Below are 22370 nucleotides of genomic sequence, written 5' to 3' on the forward strand. Positions count from 1 at the left end.
AAATAGGCAAATAACAAGGAATGCAGTGAAATATGGTAAGTTTGAGAATATATCTGAATTCTGAGTCCCCTAGTTCACTTTATTCATGTCATAGGACACATTAAAGTCTTTTAATGACTTTATTATTAAAATTCTAAATATTTTTATATTATACAATTCTACTTATATGAGTACAATTTGTTGTTGTTTGTTTTTTGTTTTGGTACTGTGGATCCAACTCATGACCTCAAGCTTGCCAGGCAGGCACTGTGCCACTAAGCTATATCCCCAGCCATGAGTACAGGACTTTAAGGAGCATAAATGTAAAAAATTAATAATAAAATCTCTTACATTTACTTTTTTAATATTTCACATTTGCTCTTTACCAAATAATCATAGCATTTCAATCTGGATATGTCATCTGATAACAGTAATGAGATTTTTTAATAGTGTTCATAATATATTTAGCTAACTATTTAGAAATAAATTAAACCGAAATTTGTGTTTGATATGAGGTCTTGATAGCAAATACTATATCACATGTTCCTTTATATCGTATTTGTAAACATGAACCAAATAACCCCCAAATTCTAATAGTTCATTTCAATGATGTTTCAAAGCAGTTTATATCAAATAAAATGTCTGTTGCATTTACAGTTTCTTTCCTCATGTTATAAATCTCTCTAAATGCCATTTGAGCAGTTTCATATGCAATTTATATTTACATATGTAAGTGGTACATCATTAAAAAAGATCTACAGCAATTCACTCCACTAATGAAACTAATAGGCTTGTAAAAATGATAAGAATCAACTTTTTCAAACTTTGGGAATTGGTCAGGATTTTCATCAATCTGTTGTTTTATTAATTAAAAATCAACTGTATTTCAACAATAGATTTTGTCTTAGTTTAAACAGTGATGCATTTTAAATCTTGAATGACCCCAATCCAATGTGTTTAAGCCTCAGGGTAATACCATTGGAAGATGGTAGCTACTTGAAACGTAGATCCTCAAGGCCTATCTTCAGTTTACCGAGTGGGGGAACAGAATCCCCTTAAAGAGGGCAGTGGGATACTAGCTCCTTACTTTTTTTTGATTGTTAACAAAGTGGGTATTACCTTTCTAAAAAATACTTCTGTCCCAATTTGTAGCTACACAACACATCAAAGCATTGAGGGCCAAGCCTTCAAGAATTTCCATAGCTGTGAGCCAAAATGGACCTTTCTGAACCGTTAATCCCAGAAATTTGTTATTGCCACTGAAAACTGACTAACAAAGCTAACCTTCACCTTAATGTTAGTTTCAACTTGTGAGCTCAGTAATAGCCATGGAAAATAAATGGGCAGCAGTAGAACTGAGTTCACACAGTTCTGAAACCTCACTTCTAAATAATTATCATTACTTTACCTTTCTGGTGAGAGAACCAAATGAAAAAAAAACTTACTGTTTATAATCCTGATTAATAGGTTTTTCTGTGGTACTAATTTTTTTCCCAGGATAATGATTTCAAGGAAGAGCTTTACTATTGTCTGTGATGCCATGGGTGTCAACTTCAGCAAATAACATTCTGAACAAAAAAAAAAAGCTTGAAAGGAAAAGCTGAAGAACGAATATTCCTGGGAGAAATCTAAAACCCAATAAATTCTAAGATCTAAATGCTTACATGCACATTTAAGACTTTTTTACATGCACAAAAAAGACATGATAATCCTCCAGTCATTGGTGGTTTATCTTGCAGCTCAGAACAAACTAAAAATGAAGGATAAGGCATATACAATACATAAAACATCTGATCAAATGTTAAAAGTATGTCCTTCTGATAACTTAGTTGCAAAAATTTAAATAAATCCCTACCAATAATAAAAAAAATTATAACTTACTAAACATGTCATCAAAGATCTACAAAATAAGTCACTAAACAAACAAATAATAACATGGAACCAAAAACAACTAGTTCCAGAAAGAACCTGATTTGCAGTTGCAACATTATAGTATTTAAAGTACTCATATTGACAGCAAAAAGAAAAGTTTAGGTTATATCAAATTAAATAAAATGCATGGTACATACTCAGATACAAAATCAATCAATACAACTTATCACAGGGGAAGCAAACATTTTTTACTTACTATTCTAATACTTCATATCAGTAATCTGAAATGTTTCCCAAGATTTAAAGGAACTCATGGCTAAAGAATAGGAAAGAAGCATGGTAATTTTGTCTCCTCAAATAGATTGGATCAGTAAAGAAAAGGAATTATAAAAGGAAACAAGCAGAAATTCTGACACCAAAAGGTACAATCACGGAAATGAAAATTTCATGACTGATAATCAAGATTACATCTGTGCAAACAAAATAATGAATATTTGTTAATTATTCAGTATGAGTAATAGAAAGAAAAATTAAAAAAGAACACCAAAAGGAAACTCCTAAAGACCGCAAGACACCTACCACACACATCAGTATTCTTACAAGGAAAGGATAGAAGGAAAGGAAAAAGGAATTTACTTGTAAAATTAGATACTGGAGGTATGAAAGCACTGCAGTTAAAGAAAATCTGAATTAATACTTCCAAGAAAGTTTGATAAATGTTAAGTGAAATAGAATAAAAAATAAGCCACTCTGACATATAATCACAATGTTAAAAGCAAAGATAGAGAATTTTGGATAAAAAAGTAAGAACATAGTGATTTGAGTACAAGGAAATTTAATAAGAAGAACAATCAATTTCTCCTAAGAAACTACCCAATCCCTAAGTGGCCCTCAAGGAATGGAGGACTCACTTGTTGCTCCACTTTGTAATCTTTCCTACTCCACGGGGGGTAAAAGAAGAAGGGAGACTGTCAGTGTTTTCTCTTTGCTTCCCAACCTGCTAAATCAAAATTTAATAAAACTGCAGTTAGCACAAGACACTACAGTGTTAGTCAAGAGCAAATAAGGGCTACGTGCAGAAGTAACAATTTGGCACAATGTGTTAAAATTAATTACAGGCACAGTGTGTTAAATTAATTACACACACACACACACACACACACACACACACACACACCCCTCTAAGTCAGACATAGCAAAGTTAAAAGCAAAAATGTTGATACCCAGTACCAAAAAAAAAAAAAAAAATTACAAAAAGCACAAATGTATGTCATCACCCTTACTATAGCTAGGAAAGCTCTTGTTAAGTATCTGATTCTTATCAAGACATGTAATGGATTTAAAACAACTTCATATACATATCATGCAAACTGTGAATTCAATTTTTTAACCTTCTCCTTTGCAAAAGATAAAAACAGTTTGCCTCCTCTTTCCAAAGAAGGGCTGACTATCCCTTAGTTGCTGGGGTCTATGATCACCATTAGAAATCCTCTTCTTGCCAAGGTGCACAGCCTTTCCGTTGAGGCAAAGGTTCTGTCTCCATCTATTAGCAGCGACTACTCAAAGGGTATTGACTGGATATGGAGAAAAGCACCTCAAAGTAGAAAGCAGAATCAGAGCCCACATTTAGTTTCGGGAAATGGCAAGCAGTGAGGACCAGTGTGGCAGCAGGTACTTCGCGTTAGGGTTACGGTTAGGGTTAGGGTCAGGATAGGCATCACTGTGGAGGGCAGGGCAACCTAGTGAGGTTACCTAGGAAACTGCAGGAAGAGCAAGCATCCAAAGAGTTCTGGGCTTTTCCATGCATAAGCCTTGCTGGTTTAGAACAACCTGAGGAGGAAGAGTAAAAGCAGATTTGGAGTGCAGCCATCTGGCTCTCGCTCGGCCAACTGCTGATCCCATTGCTAAGTCTGGTCCACTGGGATGTTAATGCTGTGCCGCCAGTCTGTTACAACAGCAGGCCCTGGGTCCAGGCTACCATTCTGAGCAAATGCTAGTGAGCTCTACAGGGCCATGATCAGCTCCTCAGGGATCCAAGAGAATGCTTCAACGCAGTCTCTTCTAGGACTATACAAGTGTGGTTTCAGATGGCCACAAGGAAAATGATAATCAAGACACAGAGTGCTTCAGTAATAATATGGGCATCCTTAAACCTTCTGACAAATTAGAAATAGACTAAAAGAAAAGAATTTGCCTCTGATCATTCAGAGAGTAGTAAACTGCTAGAACTCACTTTTTTTTTTTTTTTTACCCAAATTGTAATGTTTATCCTTGTTACTTTCATTTTTCTACTATTTGGACAGAAGCATTTTCTTTAATCAGGATTAATGCCAGTATGCTTTTTGTGTGAAAATGTTGATACTATATCCTGCTTAAGTAAAGCTGAAAATTAATGTAAATTTGACCAAAATTTTTAACAAGTGAAAAATGATATAAATAGGCAACCAAAACTTCTATATCTGACACAACACTTTTTCAATAATAAATGATAAATTAAAATTTGTACATATAACCTACACTGAGTTCACTGTTAGCAGAAATGTCCTGTAAGAATGGCAAAAGATGGCAAAAAGGACATTACAGAGTAATTCATCATCACATGAAGTAATATATGAGAAAATATATAAAGGTAGTCATATGAAAAGGTAAAAGGCAAGTTTAGTTTTGTTTGTAATTAGTCCTTAATACGATTGTAGAGACAATTGAATAATAAAACAATTATAAATTTAGTTCAATATACACATTTTATTGGTTACTTTTCTCATTGCTGAGACAAAATACCAGGTAACCAAAATTAAAGGAGGAAAGATTTATTTAGCTCACATTTTGTAGAGGTTTCAGTCCATAATTGGCTGGCTCCATGGCATGGTAGCCCAAGATAGAGGGACAACTGTTCATTGTGGTGGAACACAGCAAAAGTAGCAAGACAGAAACAGATATGTTTCTTTCTGTCCCTTATACTGTATCTAGTTAACTGAGATTATGGTGGTACCAATCCAATCAGTGGACTGATCCAATAATCACTCATCCTTAATTCCTATACCCTTACTCCTAGCATTGCTCTACAAATCAATTACACGTTCCAGATTGAGCCATCTCCCCAGAATTTGTGACTTCAATAAGTTTGGGGAAGACATCTAGACAATGACACATACAATGATAAATATGCAATTTGTGAAAATAGAGATACAAAGAGATGGGAGCCATGCACAAGAAAGTCTTTTTTATACTGTTAATTAAATTTGTGCCAATAAAAAACCTGTTATGAACTCTTAATGATCATTCCAGGAAAATCCTTAAGGAGATAATTACAAAACGTGATAAAATAAATGTTGAGGTAATAAAAATATATAGTTGAACATATCTAACAAAAGCCAAAGACTGGAATTAAGAAACTAAAAATATATGACTCACAGAAATCAAGCAACAAAATGGTATATGTAAAGCCTACTTTAATTAGTAAACATAAATGAATTAATCTCTGCAATTAAAAGGCAGAGATTAGATACATACACTAAGCACAAACACATACCATTATAGGTAGTACAAAAAGACACATTAGATTCAAAGCTGCAAATAGTTTAAAAGTAAAAGAATATGAAGAAATACAGTGAAAGCAGTAATGACAAAAAAGCCAGAGTAGTTCTAATAGGAGCCAGAGCTTAAAAAATTAATAAATTAAAAGAAGAGCATTTTATATCAATGAAGATATATTTAGAATAGGACATAGCAACTGAGTCCCAAACTATATGACCTAAAAGCTAACAAAATGACAGATAAAATGCAGAATTGTAAAATAATAACTGAAAGAAATTAAAATACATTTTCAAGTGTATAGCACAGTAACTCCAACATTCTAACAGAGTAATTGATTAACCTACAGGCAGATTTAATCAATCTAAAATCTAATAAGCAAAATACATATTGCTCAGTCCACTGGAAACATCTTTAGAAAAAGCTCAATGTGCTGGCATTAAAAGAACCTCAATAACTTTAAATTTGAAATCACACAGAGTATATACTTTAGTTGAGTAATGCAATTAAAAAGAAAAAACAAAAGAAAATTTGAGAAAGGGACAAGTTGGGAGAATTTAAACAACACAAGCCAAAATAAAAATGTTGGCCAAGTCACGCTGGGAAATGTTTTGAGATGAATAAAATCAAATGGATTATTGACAATGCTTACACGGAAATAGAATGCTTACACTGGAAACTCCTAGGTATAAGTCAGATAGTAAAATTAAGAGTCATTTCAGTTCAGTAACAAGCTTTAAGAAACTAGGGGAAAATGGCAAATCAAAAACACATAGATGAATTGTTTTTGAAACCATGGAAATAAATAAAATTGAGAATTAAAATTCTAGGATAAATAAAATTCCTTTCTCTTTGAAATAATCAACAAAATGAATCAAATTAAAAATAGAATAGCTAACAAAGATTTTTAAAGAGAAATTTCCATTGTTAGATTTAGGAATGAAGGAATAATGATGGTTGAACTCATAGAAAAGAAAATGATTATAATGATATATTTAACAATTATCAAATATGATTACTAAATATATCATTACTTTAAAACAATCAAAACTAGCATTATTGGCCTGGAGTTTTGCTCAGCAATGTAAGTACCTGCTTGGCAAATGCAAGGTGGTGAGTTCAGTCCCCGCAGCAAAACATAAAACAAAACAAAAAAAAACAACAAAATATACTATTAAAAATAAAATAATTATCTGAACAGATCAAATTTTTTAATGATTTATCGTTAAATAAATTCCAGACCAAAATAAAAAATGGCAATTGATGTCCAACATTAAAGACAAAGAAGAAAGAAAAAGAGCAACATATATTCACCTTGATAAATACCAAAACCCTGAAAATCCAGCAACTCTTCCTGATAAAAATTCAATGAATAGATAGAGAGAAGCTTCTTCAGTGCGATAAAGGCCATTCCTACAACCTTTGCAGTATTACAAAGAGTAATTAGAGAAATTTGTATGAAAGCTATGCTCATTGAAAACAAGTTTGTCTGATCTCTCAGCTCGAGCATCCCTAAAGAAGATGAATTAGCATGGATGCCTTGCTTTCTGTTTCCACTGGTCCCCTATGCAATGAATGTGTCACCTTGGTTTACCAAAGTCTTTGGATGTACCTTAGGTAAGGTATGTGGCTGTGCAGTATCAGTGCTCTCTCTCAGTGCATCTTAAGTAACCCATGACCGGCTCAGATAAAGTGAAAAACTGACCACATTTTAATCAAATAGTGCCAGTTTGTACTTGCTCCAAGGAAATCACTGGAAATTAAAGCAGGCATGCACTTTTTTTCCCACAGTCTTTTCAATTTTTAGAGATGAAGATTGTTAAGTGTAAATGCATGCAATAATGTACTCACTTTTACATATCCGCTACATATTTATCTGATCTTTCCGAGTAGAAGCAGTGGTATGGCTACTTGTCTATTCCTCTAATCAGAGCCGGGTCAGCAGGATAGAACTATCTCTTCCTAAAAAATGCCAATTACTACAATCCTACAGTCAGTAGGATTGCTGAAGGAGCTTACTAAAGGCAATAGTGGTGGAATAATGGTATAGTTGATAGATTCAAGGACGATCTCTTGTTGTCTGCCCTTAAATGAATGTACTCCAATAATGTAGTTTTAAATTGTCCGTCTAGTGAAGTTACACTCAAATAATTTAAGGAAACAGGCACTATGGTGACTACTATTATGTTAGATTATCTGGTGGTGAAACACAATGATGTTTGAATTGCTTGGTTCTGCCCTGCATTGTTCTATTACAATATCCTCTCTTATCTCAATCTTCCCCCTATTTTTAAATTAATCTATTTTCTCTCATTTTTTAATTAAGGGAAAACTAAATTAAAAAATAATGGGACATATTATAGTAACTTTTTTGTTATCCTATTAACCTGACTTGAACCCCAGTATTGCTCTCCCCATCTTGTTCTGTCTGATTATTATATATTCTATTTTGTTTGATAGTATCAAATTTGAGGGTATAGGCAATCACTTTGAAGGCAATAAGATATACTATGATGCCCAATATGGATTGACTATCATCCTTTTTTCTTTTTTCTTTTTTTTTTTTTTTTTTAAGTCCTGTAAGGTCCTCAGTGTAGATTTTTTTGGTTTTGTTCCATATTGTTTTGATCAATTCTATTATACCTGATGATATAGACAACTCAATTTGAAAATAGCAAGAGGCACAATGGGTAACCGCTTTTGATCACCTGGTATTCTATTTTTACATCACGTGCTATGCGCACCTTTTGTTCTAACTGACTCTGTTTTGCTTAGTGACATTTGTTTTTATTCTCTTCAAAAAAGTAATAAGAATCGCGAGAGTAATAAAACTTTAAAAGTCTAATTGTTACTGTAAAAAAGACAGGAAAGTAAGGTAGGCTAAGGGATATAACCACAGGTATGTTCAAGAGTGTAGGACAGAAAACCATATAACTGAACTTTTGTTGGATCATTGAACGGAAATGTCTCCAATTCCACTGTATGAATGTTCACTTTATATGCTTTAATTTAGTGATTTGGACAACTGTTTCTGGGAAGATAATGTGTAGCCTGTTAACTGGTGATTTCGTACTGTATATATATTTTTTTTTCTAGAAATACTGTATTATTTGTACCCTTTTACTGCATTGTTTTTTATGTCCTTTCTTTTTTTCTTCTCTCTTTAAATAATAAATAAATAAATAAATAGTCTGTCTAAGAAATGCATGAGATAATTCCTAAATCTGTATAAATATTGTCACTTTATATTAAGCACATCTGCACAAGAACATACATCTTTTAAAATTATTGTTAAATCAATTTGTCAATTGATAAATAACTTAGATATGCCCATTGGGTTGTGATTTCAACTGAATCTATGTTAAAGAGTTATTTTGCTGGGTTTTATTTTGTCAGGAAAAGGTTATTTACATTCTCTGAATTTCTCATATATTTTTCTACAACTAGATTTGCTTAAATAATTTTTTCTGATAGAATCTTTCCATTTTCCCACCCAACACACATTAGTCTCACTAATTTCAAGTCCTCTGTCAAAAGGATCCTATTCTCTAAGATCCAGCAAAAGCCTTGCTCCTAGAAATAACCACTCCAAATTCTAAGGAGAGTGTATTATTAGTTGTTTTCTCATAATATCTTATAAAATAATTGAAGTCAGAATGTTATTTCTCGCATAGGCCAATGCAATGCTTTATAAATATGCATTCATTCAATATGAAGGATCTACTTGATACATTGATTGTATTTTAAAATATTTACTGGGGCTGTGGTGCATCTCAGTGGTAGAATGCTTATTTTAGAAACATGAAGCCTTGGGTTTGCAAAGATTAAAAGATAACAGATAGATAGATAGATAGATAGATAGATAGATAGATAGATAGATAGACAAATAGTTACATAGATAGATACAGATGGACAGACGCACACATACTTTCAAGAGAAGGAATCAGAATTTAATGATTTGGACACCTAAAAACTGAGATTATTTGAGATATACATGAGTGTTTAAAGAAACCATCAAAATAAACTGCTGCTATTAAGTAGGTTAAATGCACAGCCTGAGGAAATTTCACAGAACTTAGCTTTCTTGTCATTATTTTTAAAAGACATTTTATCTGTGTGATAACAGAACTGTCAGAGGAAGCCAGTTTCGATTAAAGTCAACAACACAAAAGGAGGAACAAATGTTCTTATTCTGTTCCCCTCTGATATTGTGAAGATACCTACATCTGAAGAGGAAATATCTTTTAGGTCAATGTAATACCTTTTAAAAAGAATAAAAATTATGGATTAAGATCTATCATAGGGAAAATGGTCACATTGGAGTCATAAGAAAAGTAGATAAAGAAATAACCATGAAAGAATGCCAGACAATCCTCACAATTTATCCTTAATTTTATTTTTTTTACTCTTTTTCTTTTCTTACAAGTACTGAGCATTAAACTCAGGGCCTTCCAATAGAGATTCATTCCAAGTGCTTTTAATTTTTAAAGCTATGGTGGAACTTGCAATACTCCAGACTCAGCCTCTTAAAATTCAGGGAATGCAGGCTTGTGCCACCAGGCCTGCCTTGCATTCTTAATTGTAACAAGTAAGTACCATAACATTTCTAAAAATAGCATGGCACTGAAATTGTAGAGCTTCGAAAATTGTCATGACAATTTCCTAACATTTTCAAAAATAGGAAAATTAAATTTAGAATAAGTAAATTATTTATGGAAGACAGTAAAATTATAACACTCTGAAACGTAGTGTAATATATTGAGGTAATCATACTTCCAGGATACAATCATATTAAAGAAAGATTGGAGGAGCCAAGAAACATATGTAACCAGACAAGCATATTCAGAAGAGACGTTGGCTATTTTGTACCAGAGACATTCTCTACCAAACATAAATGATACTTATAATGGTGAAATCACCTGAAATAGTTCCAAAATTAAGTATTAGATAAAATGTAACTGATAGTTAAGTAATGATTATGCATTTTTTGCCTTATCATTCAAATATATTTCACAGGTTTAGGAAAATAGCAAAAGGAAAAAAGACTCAAAATTACAAAGCCAGACTTTTAACAGTTTTCAGATAGGCAGTGGAATTCATTTTGAATATAACTGTATTTTTTGAATCATTTCCATTTTATATCTTTTATAATATACACATTATATCTTTTATAATATCATATTATTTTAAACATTTTCTTTAAAAAACATTTTGAGAACTATCTGAAGAGGAAATTAAGAGAGCAATCTCATTTACAATATCTCTAAAATTAATAAAATACTTAGGAAGAAACAACTGAAGAGTGAAAGACTAACACAGGGCATTGGAAATGGCAAAATATTGATGAAGGTAAACAAAGACGGACACGTGACAATTTCATTCTTTTCCTCCTACATTCTAGGATCTACAAGATATTGTACAAATGGAGACAACATTTATAAACTCAACTATAAGAAATCACATATGAGAAAACTGTGGTTACTGAAAACATGTAATAGGTATCAAATATACACACACACATATGAACTAAAGAGTCAATGATAGAAAGGATATTGAGTCTCACAGTAAATAAATCATTAAATGTCTCATTCAATTGTTTTAATTTCTATATGAATAAACTGTCAGAAAGTATAGATATTTTTCTGAAGTCTTATGTTGGTTTCCTGCAAGTTTAAGTGAATCTATGGCTTCTTATATAAGCTTCACCCAAGTATTTACATATTTGTTAACATATAGCAGTTTATTACAAATGTGTGCCCTAACAGAATCTGTTGTCACCTATATACAGTTAACACTCATTTATAGATTTTCCTCTTCACGAGAGAGGAAACCAAGGATTGTGTTTCCCAAAATCATTTTCTTTGTAAGATACAATTCATAAATTTTCTGTGGGAAGGAAGAACACACAGAGCTTTAGAAGGTAGCTCATTGTTGAACAAAGAGAGCTATTATTCTCTATAAATGTGGCTTCATTGAGACACACAGCCATCCCGTATACTTGTGTGGTCAAAGGCTTAAGGAAGATTCAAGACCTTCTGCTAAACTTGTGTCAAATAGGACAGATAGTGAGAGCTTTTGCAGATATCTTTTATAATCATGAAGACTTCTCTTTGGTACTGGATTACTAGCTATTTAGATGTTTTTTCCCTAAAATCACAAATGTGTTCTTATTTAGTTTGAAAAAAGAAGTTTCCGTATAGGACATGCCCTTTCAATGGGAAAAGACAGAGCTTAAAATTGGAGTGAGCCTCTACTAGGAAACAGCACCCTTTAATATCTCCTGGTTTTGTACTGACAAAGTCTGTCATATTCTTGCAACAGGAACAGGAAATATACTTGTCCCAGGCATTCGAAGAAATGAAAGTGCGCATATTTGTTAATAAATTTTGCAGTCTGCTACTATGCTAACAATGCATTAAAGATAACTTTGGATACTGGATAGATACTGATAACTAATTTAAGAAATACAAGAACTAAGATAGTTTGAGAGAAGGATAAATGTTCCAAGCTTATATAATATATTAAACTAGCATTTCCTAACAAAATGATTATCCTATTACTTGATAGGCAGTAGTATGCAAAGTATATGTTGAAATGGTTTAGAAACCAGGACAAAAATTCTTATTTCATTTGATGTGGATGAAGAAGCCTGTTCAATATTCTTAGTGGGATTACATAATATTAGAGAAGTGTTTTAAAACATAGAATTGGCAATACTATGATCCCAGAAGCAGAAACTGATGGTAGATGAGATTTTTGATAAATATACTTGAAATCTTTCTTTGTGTTCTGGCAGTTTTGAAAAACTGAAACAGGATAGAAAGAACAGAAATGAATACAATGCAAATCTAAGGAAATAAGCCAACATTACCGTAAGTGCCAACAGTAAGATGTCAACAAAAACATTGGCAATAAAAAACAAAACCCGATAACTGGCCAAAAAGATAGTGTCTTGGTTACTTTTCTCTCATTTCTGGGACATATTACTTGACACTAAAAATTAAGGAAGGAAAAGTTAGCTCACAGGTTGTGGAGGTTTCAGTCCATAATCAACTGACACCAAATCAGGGTGGCATGGCGCCAGGGCCACATTGCAAACTGGCAAAAAACAGCAAAAGCAGCAAGAACAGGAGAAGGGCAAGTGCAGACCTCTTTTTCCTCCCTTATATTGTATGTCGGTTAGGCTCTTTGGGTGGGTGTATCACTCATAACATTTATGTGCCCTCTTCTTACAGAGGCTGAAGATGTTTACAAAGTAAGTACCCTGACCCCCTGCTGAATCACATAAACTTCTAACCTTCTCAAATTGACACAATGAACAACATCCCTGAACAATAATAGATTGTGCGCTACAACCCAGGATGCAGAGCTGCTGAGTTACTCAGGTAAGCTTCCAGATTTCTCAAGTTGACACAGTGTATCAACTATAACAGTCTATCCCTTGTCATCTTGGTAACAAGACACATTTCTTTAAATAGGTTTCCACATGCAAAGACATGCTTACTCTTATGATTTCAGAATCTGGAAATAGTAAGAATATGACCTTTCACCAAAAATACAAAATGTATGTGTGCGTTTGTATTCTATATATATTCTCTCTCTCTCTCTCTCTCTCTCTCTCTCTCTCTCTCTCTCTCTCTCTTTCTCTCTCCATATATATATATATATATATATATATATATGCATGACCCATAATATAATATGGGTCATACAATATATAATGTGTAATATATGGTATATCACATAATGTAAATAATATATAACATATAATATATAATAATATAATCATAATGTATATTATACATATGATCCATAATATATGTGACCATATATATTTATATTTATATCTCCCATAAAGCACACTATGTTTTACACATACATAGACACACATTTCCCTACCCTCCCTTCTCATTTATTATAGTAATTTTTCTCAAGAATGACTGGTAATTGGAAGATTCTAAAATAATTTTAAGTGTCCCTTAATGAATGCTTAAATTACGTATGAAGAATAAGACACAAGAAGACAAACTAGACTTTCAGACAGTTATGAAAATAAGTTCTGTTTGCATAGATAAAATTATTGGCCAGAAATGTATGTCTTACCTTGTTTATATCTCAACTTTTCAGCAAGTTTCTTAATATTGCTGTCATGTTTTTCCTAAGCCTAACCCTTTCCATGGCTACATTCCTAATCTTTAAGAGCCATATGTGAACTTGGCAAGAATTTGTAATTCTATTTGCTGAAGTTACGGGCATATAGTACTTTGTTTCTAAAGATAGTAAGAAACTTGAAGGTGTACATATAATGCCAAATTCTTAGGTAATGCTTGGATTTACCAAGTTTTATATGGCACACAGTTAGTGTTCTCTGGATTTTTATCATTTAGTGGGTATGGAAGCAAATAAACTAGTATCAAAGAAGAGCACAATTTAAAAAAAAAATACTCAGACGTAAGTGTGTGAGCCATGAACAGGTGTTTACCCAACTGGTAGCTGTAGTATAGAGAAGACTTTGTAGAGATAGAAAATTTGATCTGAGTATTAAAGTTACTATTCAGAAATGTTAACAATTAATTTCTAAGTACATCCTATTAAAATCTTTAACAAAAGTAATGAAAAAAGTAATTTGGAATATTCAAAACAAAACAGGGACATGAGGAAATATGAGCTGTAGGAAAACAAAAGAAAACAAAACAAAAAAGCTATGTCAACCTCCCTTCAAGACATGTGATACATAAACGGAAAATCCAGGAGATCAGTTATTCTTTGTGCTATTCCTACAACACCAATAAGAAGAGCCCTGAAGTGAATTTGACAGCACACATTGGCTTTTCCTTAGAGAAACATAATGTTCTGCACACTGTCCTGCCATCTTGAAAAATAATGATTCACATAGTGGCCCTATTTATTTTATATTACAAATCATTTGATCTTGAGGTACAGTAGCCACATAACTTTTTGTTTTTGTTTAATTGTTTTTCAATCATATTTCTCATTTGATGTCTTTATCACTAAAGGAACCAAACTAAAGAGGCTTAAGTCTGTTGGAAGTAGGTCAAAAGCAAATGTGCATGACTTCTGCCAGTTACTGATCATTAATTTAAAAAGGGGTACACATTCAAATACAAAGCAGCTGAGGGTTCAGTAATTTGCAGTGATGTCTATGAATACCTACTAAGGGAATCAACCATCTTTACCGACACAGTTATTGTGTTAACCCAACCATCAAGTTACTATGACATAAAAGAATATATCCTCATCACATAAAGCAGAGGAAATATAGAAGCAGAAAAAATTTACAGCCAAAGCCATATAGGTGAAGAAACAGGTGGTTTATCTTCATGCCATTCATACCAACTTTGGTTTTTAGACATCATCATTTCTCTGACACACACATATGGTTTTCTCATCCAGGATTCATGATTATGTATTTTGCAAGGATGAAGCAAAAGTCTGTGGTATTTGTTAGTCTTGGAAGTGTTAATATAAAACACATAAAGTAATTCCCAGCAATATCTGAAACTCACAGTTCATTATACTTCATGGTGTAGGATTGTGTACCCTAGATTCTAACTGTCCAGGAAGCATGTATGATTTTGATATAGCTGTCTAGCACTTTAGATCGAGTCTATGAACTCAGAATGTGGTTGTAGAGAACTGAATGTGGTTCATTCAGTTCAATTACTGACACAGTGTGACCAAGATTCAAATTCAAATTTGACGAATAATAAAGAGCTAAGAGAAAATTAGTTTATTAATAAGACATTTAAGGAGAAAAAAGAAGAAAATATTCATTGACTACTACTGCATCTATAGAACTGTGCTGGATGCTTTGTATTTCTGCACTTGTTTATATCTCAACTGCCAGGTTTTTAAATCTTTTTTTTCCTATCACAGGGTTTTTCAGGTTGATCCTCACTGTCTCAAGTAACCAGGACATGACTAATTCCTAGAATCTTCTATAACTGGTGTCACTGATTCTAATTTAAGAACAACAAGAAAAATCTAAATATGCTCCTCAAACCATTCACTGTAGGATACCCGAGCCTCAAAAACCAGTGCCTCCAATCTGAAAACATCAGTCTTTCCTTTTATCCACTATATAACATTCCAATTTCTTTGCCTGCCTTGTCTTTATCAAATGAAAGTGATAAGAGTCAACCTCCTTGCTCTAGCAAGCTCTGCATTAATAATTTGGTTCTCATTTATGTTGTCCTCTTTATATTGTTAAGCTGAAATAAATGTAGCTAAAATTAACTTCTGTATTAGAATGATAAACTTTGGCCCAGAGCAGCCTTTTATATAATGAACTACAATCTAGTTTGGTATATAAGTCAGTTAAACTAAACTCAGGCTGTTATCCTATACTAGGCATCTGAGCCTTAGCCCAACCCAATATCTGACCCTTCAGTGAAAGTGAAGCTGATGACTGCCAAATAGGTCCAAATAAAACAAAGGCAAAATTGGACCCTACAGGTCAATTCTATGAGTCATGTTCTGTCCTTGTGGTTATAAAAAATAGCACATCATTGTAACTAGCATTCTGAACCACCTTGAAAATGACTTGCTGGCTCATTCTAAAATCTTTTACTTGCTTAAGTAAACTTTCTTCAACTTAACTGATATTTATTTTCTTCTAATAATTTCTTCATATGTCCTACTTACTAGCTGTGCTACTTTGAAAATATGGTTAACAAGAAACAAAATTTCTTACTGCTGTGAAGCTTTGATCTGAATTTATTCCAAACAAAGCTATTGCTTTCTATCACCTTTATAAGTGTTTTCCTTCCACAAAATCCAAACATGTTTATTCTCTAACCATATCATTTCATTAAGTCAAGTAGCGTTTTCTATATTATTATGACTACCATTACATTGCATTTAGTTTCCTTTAAAACACATAGGCATAGACAATGCAATATGTATCTGTATTATTAGGACTATTTTATTCCCCTCGCTTCTATCCTACAGCGGTTAGTTATTTGAGAAAACTTTAAGTATATACCCTTAACATTTTAAGGTTATTGTCTGGCATTTTAAAGACTGAGCCTACTTTCAGAGGCAATTACTAGAAGCCTTTCAACAGTAAATTCTCCTTTAGTACCAGTGCTTTGCTATTTAGGTAAGGATATTAGAAATAATACCTTATTTTTAAAAAAGAATCTAGTTTAAAATTTCTATTTACCTAGGAAAAATGTACATATATCCTTGCTTTTGGCTGAACAGGATTTAAGAATCAGTAGGCTAGAAGCTATCACTTCTGGTCTTGGCTGAGGGATTTTTTCTTTTCTTTCTTTCTTTCTTTTTTTTTTTTTTCATTTTCCAAAAAGAAACCACATTTATTGAATAATGTAAAAATCTGTAGTACCTCAAAAATTGCTCTAAATTCTGTGTTGGAAAATAAATAGCAAGGATTTACTATGAAGGATCTTAAATTTAAGCAACATTGTAGTCAACATAGAAAAATACAAAATATGTTTGTTGTTCTGTTCACTACTACTCCACCTTCTTCTTATATATTTTAAAAATATAAATTTTCTGAAAATCTTAGAACTGCTAGAAATGGTCTGCCAACATAGATCGTTGCAGGGAATTGAGGGCCGTTGTGGAAGGGTAGAAAGGGGTATGTTCAGAAGAACAGGGTACCTCTTACTAATGTGATCCTCAAAAGATAAATCTGAGCATTTTCTTTCTGTGCTGATAAGAAGGCTTGTCTTTACCGGATTTTACATGAAACCCTAAATGCAGAAATGTCACACACAAAAAAAATGTTCTGGCTGAAACTACTCAAATAACCTTTCATTTGATGTAGTATCTAATATCATTAAGTGGGTTTGCTAGGTTCATAAATGACCTTGGTCTGGATGTATATATATTCTATTCACTCTAAATTAAATCACTTGGTTGGTTTAATTTTCCTGGCCATTAAATTCTTTGTATTATTTCCATGCTATCAAATAAACAGGAAAAAGCAAAGACAGGTAGGAGGTAATTTGTACATACATAATTTCCAAGTCCCTCATAAAAATTTTGTCTCCATTTGCTTCAGATTATCTACCTATATGCAAATAAATTTGTCCTTGATGTTCCTAGCCATAAGACTTATACTAGAAGTCTGTTACTTGTTTTTTGTTTAATCATTGATCTTATTTATCTGCTTGTAACCAATTTTATTAGTGATCAATATATCTGTAAATTTTCCTTTGAGAGTTAGCAATTCTAACTAAATGGCAGTGTGGTGTGCTCTTTTTTCTTTTTTCTGTTTTTTTTTTTTATTACATTGGAGGTGATAAAACCAAATGAGAGAAAACAAAATGAGGTCAGTCAAAACAAAAGATGGACATAGTACATGACTTAAAACCAAAATACAAGGTATCAACAATGGTTACCATAACGTCTCTTGTTATCTTCAGTAGAATTGCCCATATCATCAGGCACAATAAAATTGAACATAGTACAAAACAAAAATCAATAAAAACAAAGCATTGGAGACATCATAGGACTTCAAAAGATGATAATAGTTAAACCAGAATGGGTATTTGCCTATATCTCAGAGATGATAACATCAAACATAACAGATTCAAATAAAATCGATATAGAAAAGACAGCACTCAAAAACAGATTCAAATAAAATCAATCAATATAATACAGTAAAAACATTACAAGGCTTCAAATTAAGTTAACAAGAAATCAAAAATGGTTACCATAGTATACCCTGCTATATTTGGAATGGCCGTTCATGCCATCAAATCTAGTACAAGCAGACATACTGGAACAGAATATAACCAAACTAAACAGAGCCATGCAAACAATATGGGTTTCAAATAATGATACAAGATTAACAATGTCTTCTACCTTCCCTTTTTAGACAATTCTTCCCTTCACTTTCACAGGATGCACTGTACGTTTTGTATCCCACTAACTCCTTTAGATTTTAGGTTAGGGAGACAGCACACTATTTCCTTAAGTGATTCTGAAACTTTTTACCCCTGAGCATGATCTCAAGTTGTCTCCATTTACTAACAAGAGCCTCAAGGTTTTCCTTCCTTATAACTGTGCAGCTTTCCATTGTATAAAAGTGTTATGTCTTTCCAACAAATCTGCAGCTGATTGGCAAGTTACCCCCACTTTTTTTCTGGTTCTACGTCACATAGGGCATTATTTTCTCATCTTTGATTTTCAGTCCACAAACCCTCTTTCAGGTTAATTATGTTTCCTAAATAGAGCATCTTGATGGACCCTATTTCCTGATCCACTTTGCCTGCATTTCTTTTTTCAGTGTATCAAGACCATCCATGTAGTGATTATGGCCAACCTTCTCTGACTCATCTCTGCCCTGCTATTTTTCTGCCATTGGTTGTCAACTTTTCCCCTTCATTCCAATGTCTGCCCCATTTAATGAGCCCCCTCTGCCATTGTTCCTAAAACCATGGTCTTTTTTCTCTCTCTCTCTTTCGAATGCCCTTCAGTATTTTTTGTAGAGTTGAATTGGTGGTAACAAACTCCCACAGTTCCTCTTTGTCATGGAAGCATTTTGTTTTTCCATTAATTATGAAAGATAGTTTTACAGGGTACATCAATCTGGGTTGGAGGTTATTTCCTTTCAGGGCTTGGAATACTTCACTCAAAGCTCTTCTTGATTTGATGGCTTGTGTCAAGAAGTATGTCATGATTCTGATGGATTTTCCTTTATAGATGATCTGTTTCATCACTCTGACAGCTTTTAGAATTCTGTTCTTGTGTTGAATTTCTGGATTCTTGATTATTATATGTCTGGGTAGAGATCTATCTTGGTTACCGCTGGCTGGAATTCTATAAGCTTCATATATCTGAATATTATTTCTTTTTCCTATACTTGGGAAGTTTCCTTTAATTATTTCTGTAAATAACCTTTGTATTTCACTTGTGTTTACCCCTGCTTTTTCACTCATCTTTTTTATTCTTAAGTTATAGATCCTCTTGTCATCTTCTAGCCTTTGTATTGTTACTTCTGGTTCCTTGTTATTTTTAAGAGATCTTTCCTTTTGTAATTGCAAGTTGCAAATCTGTCTTCAAGGCTTGACAGTCTATCTTTAGTTTATTTCAAGCAGTTTTACCAGCTTTCAATGGAGTTTTTTATTTCCTGATAATCTCTTTGAATCTGTTTCATGTGTTCTAAAATTTTGGATGTTCTTCATTCAAAGGTTTCCCTCCTTTGTCGTCTGTTCTTCCATCTGCATCTTCTTGAGAGGTCCTTAGCATTTATTTTATTATTTTTCTTACATCTTCCTTTACTTGTATTAATATTTCTGCTTTAAGTTCTTTTATAATTTCGTGAAGCTGTTTCTTTATGTCAGATGCTATTACTTCAGAAAATGCAGGTGTGCAACTCCAGATCTCTTTTGGGTTTACATCTCCTGACCAGTACTCCTTGGGTTGGAGGTTGGAGAATGCCTTTTGTTTCTTCCTCTTGTCTGCCTCTGTTTTTTTCCAGACAAGTGGGTAGTGAGGTTCCTGACACTTCCTCTACTGGTTATAATTACTCTGAATCATAGTGGCTAGGAATTGTTGCTTTCACCAATCTTCTGGTGACACTGGAGTATAAGAGGGGGTAGAGCAGGCTAACCCTTCCCTTTTGAGCTGGTCAATTACTAGGAGTCTTTACCACCTTAGCAGTATGCTGTGTGGTTGAGGCCGGTTAGGGATAGCTTTGGGGAAACCTCAGCCTTAAATATTGGATTGCACATATGGACAGGCCTCAATTCAAGCAATTCTCACCAATGTGCTCTGTGTTAGGAGTGGCTGAATGAAATTGGCTGCAGTTCTGGTTCCAGGCTTTTCCTGCCTGACTCCAAAATGGAAACAGGCCAATTGCCCACTCCTGCAAGAGAACTGAGACCTCCACACTCACTGCAAGACTGAGCAGTTCTCTGTTCCACTGCTCTCTTCCATGACTGCATCCTCCCACCGAGGCTCTTTGGCTTGTCAATTCCCAACTTCACTGTGACCATACATCTTCGGATTCTAATGGTGTTTTGAATGCAGTCGGACCGGGTCTGGTGAGAGTGCAATTGGCTACCACCTTCTGCCCAAGTTTTTCTTTTCTTTCATTTTTTTTTCACTTTAGTTTCTTCCTGTGTAAAGAGGATCCATCTCCTTCCATCTGGTCTTCTCCTGAGTGCACTATTCCAGCACCTGGGTTGTTTCAGAGAGACTTTTTACTTTGCTGCTTATTGATCTGCCATTTTTCCAGCTCCCGGGCTTTTTTCTTTTGAATATTTTTTCATATTTTTCTTAAATAATTCATATTTATAAATTGCATATTTGTGCAATATGTGTATTCTTTTTATACAGTTGTATAGTATGAAAGTTTTTAATTTCATACTTCATCCTAGGCTTTTATTATAAATATATTGTGTCTATGGTTTGCTTTATGATTTCTTTCATGGCTTCCTAAAGTTTGAGGCATGTAAAATAAATGAAAATTAAAAAAAGAGAACTTTAATCCTCTGCATAAAAATAATGCACAAATTTCTCTCCAATTTTATTTCCTTAGAAAATTTATCTTAGGAAACTCAACATTTACAAGCCTCTTGTCATGTCTTTGAAATGCATAAACATCTCTTTTGAAGAGTAGTTAGGGGTTTTGTCAGTTTTTTGACCAAATAATGGCTTTGTCTGAACCTAGTTCCCATGTCCCAGGAATGTAAAGAGCAAAATAGATACCACCCTTTTCTCCTGGTTTTGTGGGACAGTAGGATCCCCTCAGAGAGAGACACGATATGTACCCTGCCCCAAGTAACAGTAATGTCTACCATATCTTGCAACCACGCATTTTTCTGTGTATATTGGAGGACTAAATCAATGATAACTCTAGCACTACCAGGATCCACTTGGATCTCCAAGATTCTGTAATTTTACTCAACATTCTACTCAAGATTCTACTCCAAGATTCTATAATTCACTCAAATTAAAAATTTAATTTAATGTTCCCATTGAATTTCTTATCAAACTGCCATTCAAACACATCTCCTTAAACCATTCTTCATCTATAAATACAGACAATAACAACACAATAATTCTTCCTCACCTGATGAAAGTATACCAACTTCAAAAACATTAATTACTTTCCCAAAGTTTAACAGTTCCAATTTGCTCAGAAGTTCAAGTCTCCTGATATTCAAGGAAAACTTATAGCTGAAAATCTATGTAAAATTCAATGAGCAAGTTGGATATCACCAATATATGATAGTAGATTGTAAATATTCCCATTCCAATAGGAAGGAAGAGTTGAAAAGAACAGGACACGTTTTTATGGAGTTGAGGTGGTGATTGGAAGCTTGCTCATTCTTGAGACACCATGAGGCACCTTTCATCTTCTCTGTGTTCAAAGCACATGGTTTTGACTTTTATTTGTCTTTTTGTTTATTTATTTATTTACAGCAATATTGGGAATTAAACTTTGGTCCTTTAAAATAAGCTACTTTCTCACTCTTCTTAAATTTTAAAACAAGTTCTTGCTAAGCCCTTGAATTGCCCAGCCTGAGTTCCAATTTAGATTCTTCTTGTTACAACCATTCAAAGTGCTAAGATTTTAGGTGTATATTATCCTGCCCTGCTTATTTGTGTGCTAGTCACCTCCACACCCATTTCTCCTTTAGCTTCAACTTTATACATGCTTTTATTTTGGGTCAAAATTTGCATTTTTCAAGTACTTGTTTGTTTTTATTCCTAGTTTCCATGCTACATTGAGCCAAAAGCAGCCAACAGTATTTATCCCACAGCCTGAATGCTGGGTTGCTTTAAAATTTCTTCTAGCACATTAATCTGCTATTCTTAGACTCAGCCTCCCATAAAGTCTCAGGACCTGGACAAAATATAGACGGTTTTTCTTTTTGGTCAGTATGTAACACACATGGTCTGTCATTCAGCTGTCAATAGAATACACATTTTAAGATAAAGTCTCATGTGCATGGCTTTTACTGTCAGTGTTACAATGAGGTTTC

The sequence above is a fragment of the Cavia porcellus genome, unplaced genomic scaffold (genome assembly GCF_034190915.1).
Source record: "Cavia porcellus strain 051 isolate PalLab524CR breed Dunkin Hartley unplaced genomic scaffold, mCavPor4.1 scaffold_18, whole genome shotgun sequence".
In the NCBI taxonomy this organism is placed as follows: Eukaryota; Metazoa; Chordata; class Mammalia; order Rodentia; family Caviidae; genus Cavia; species Cavia porcellus.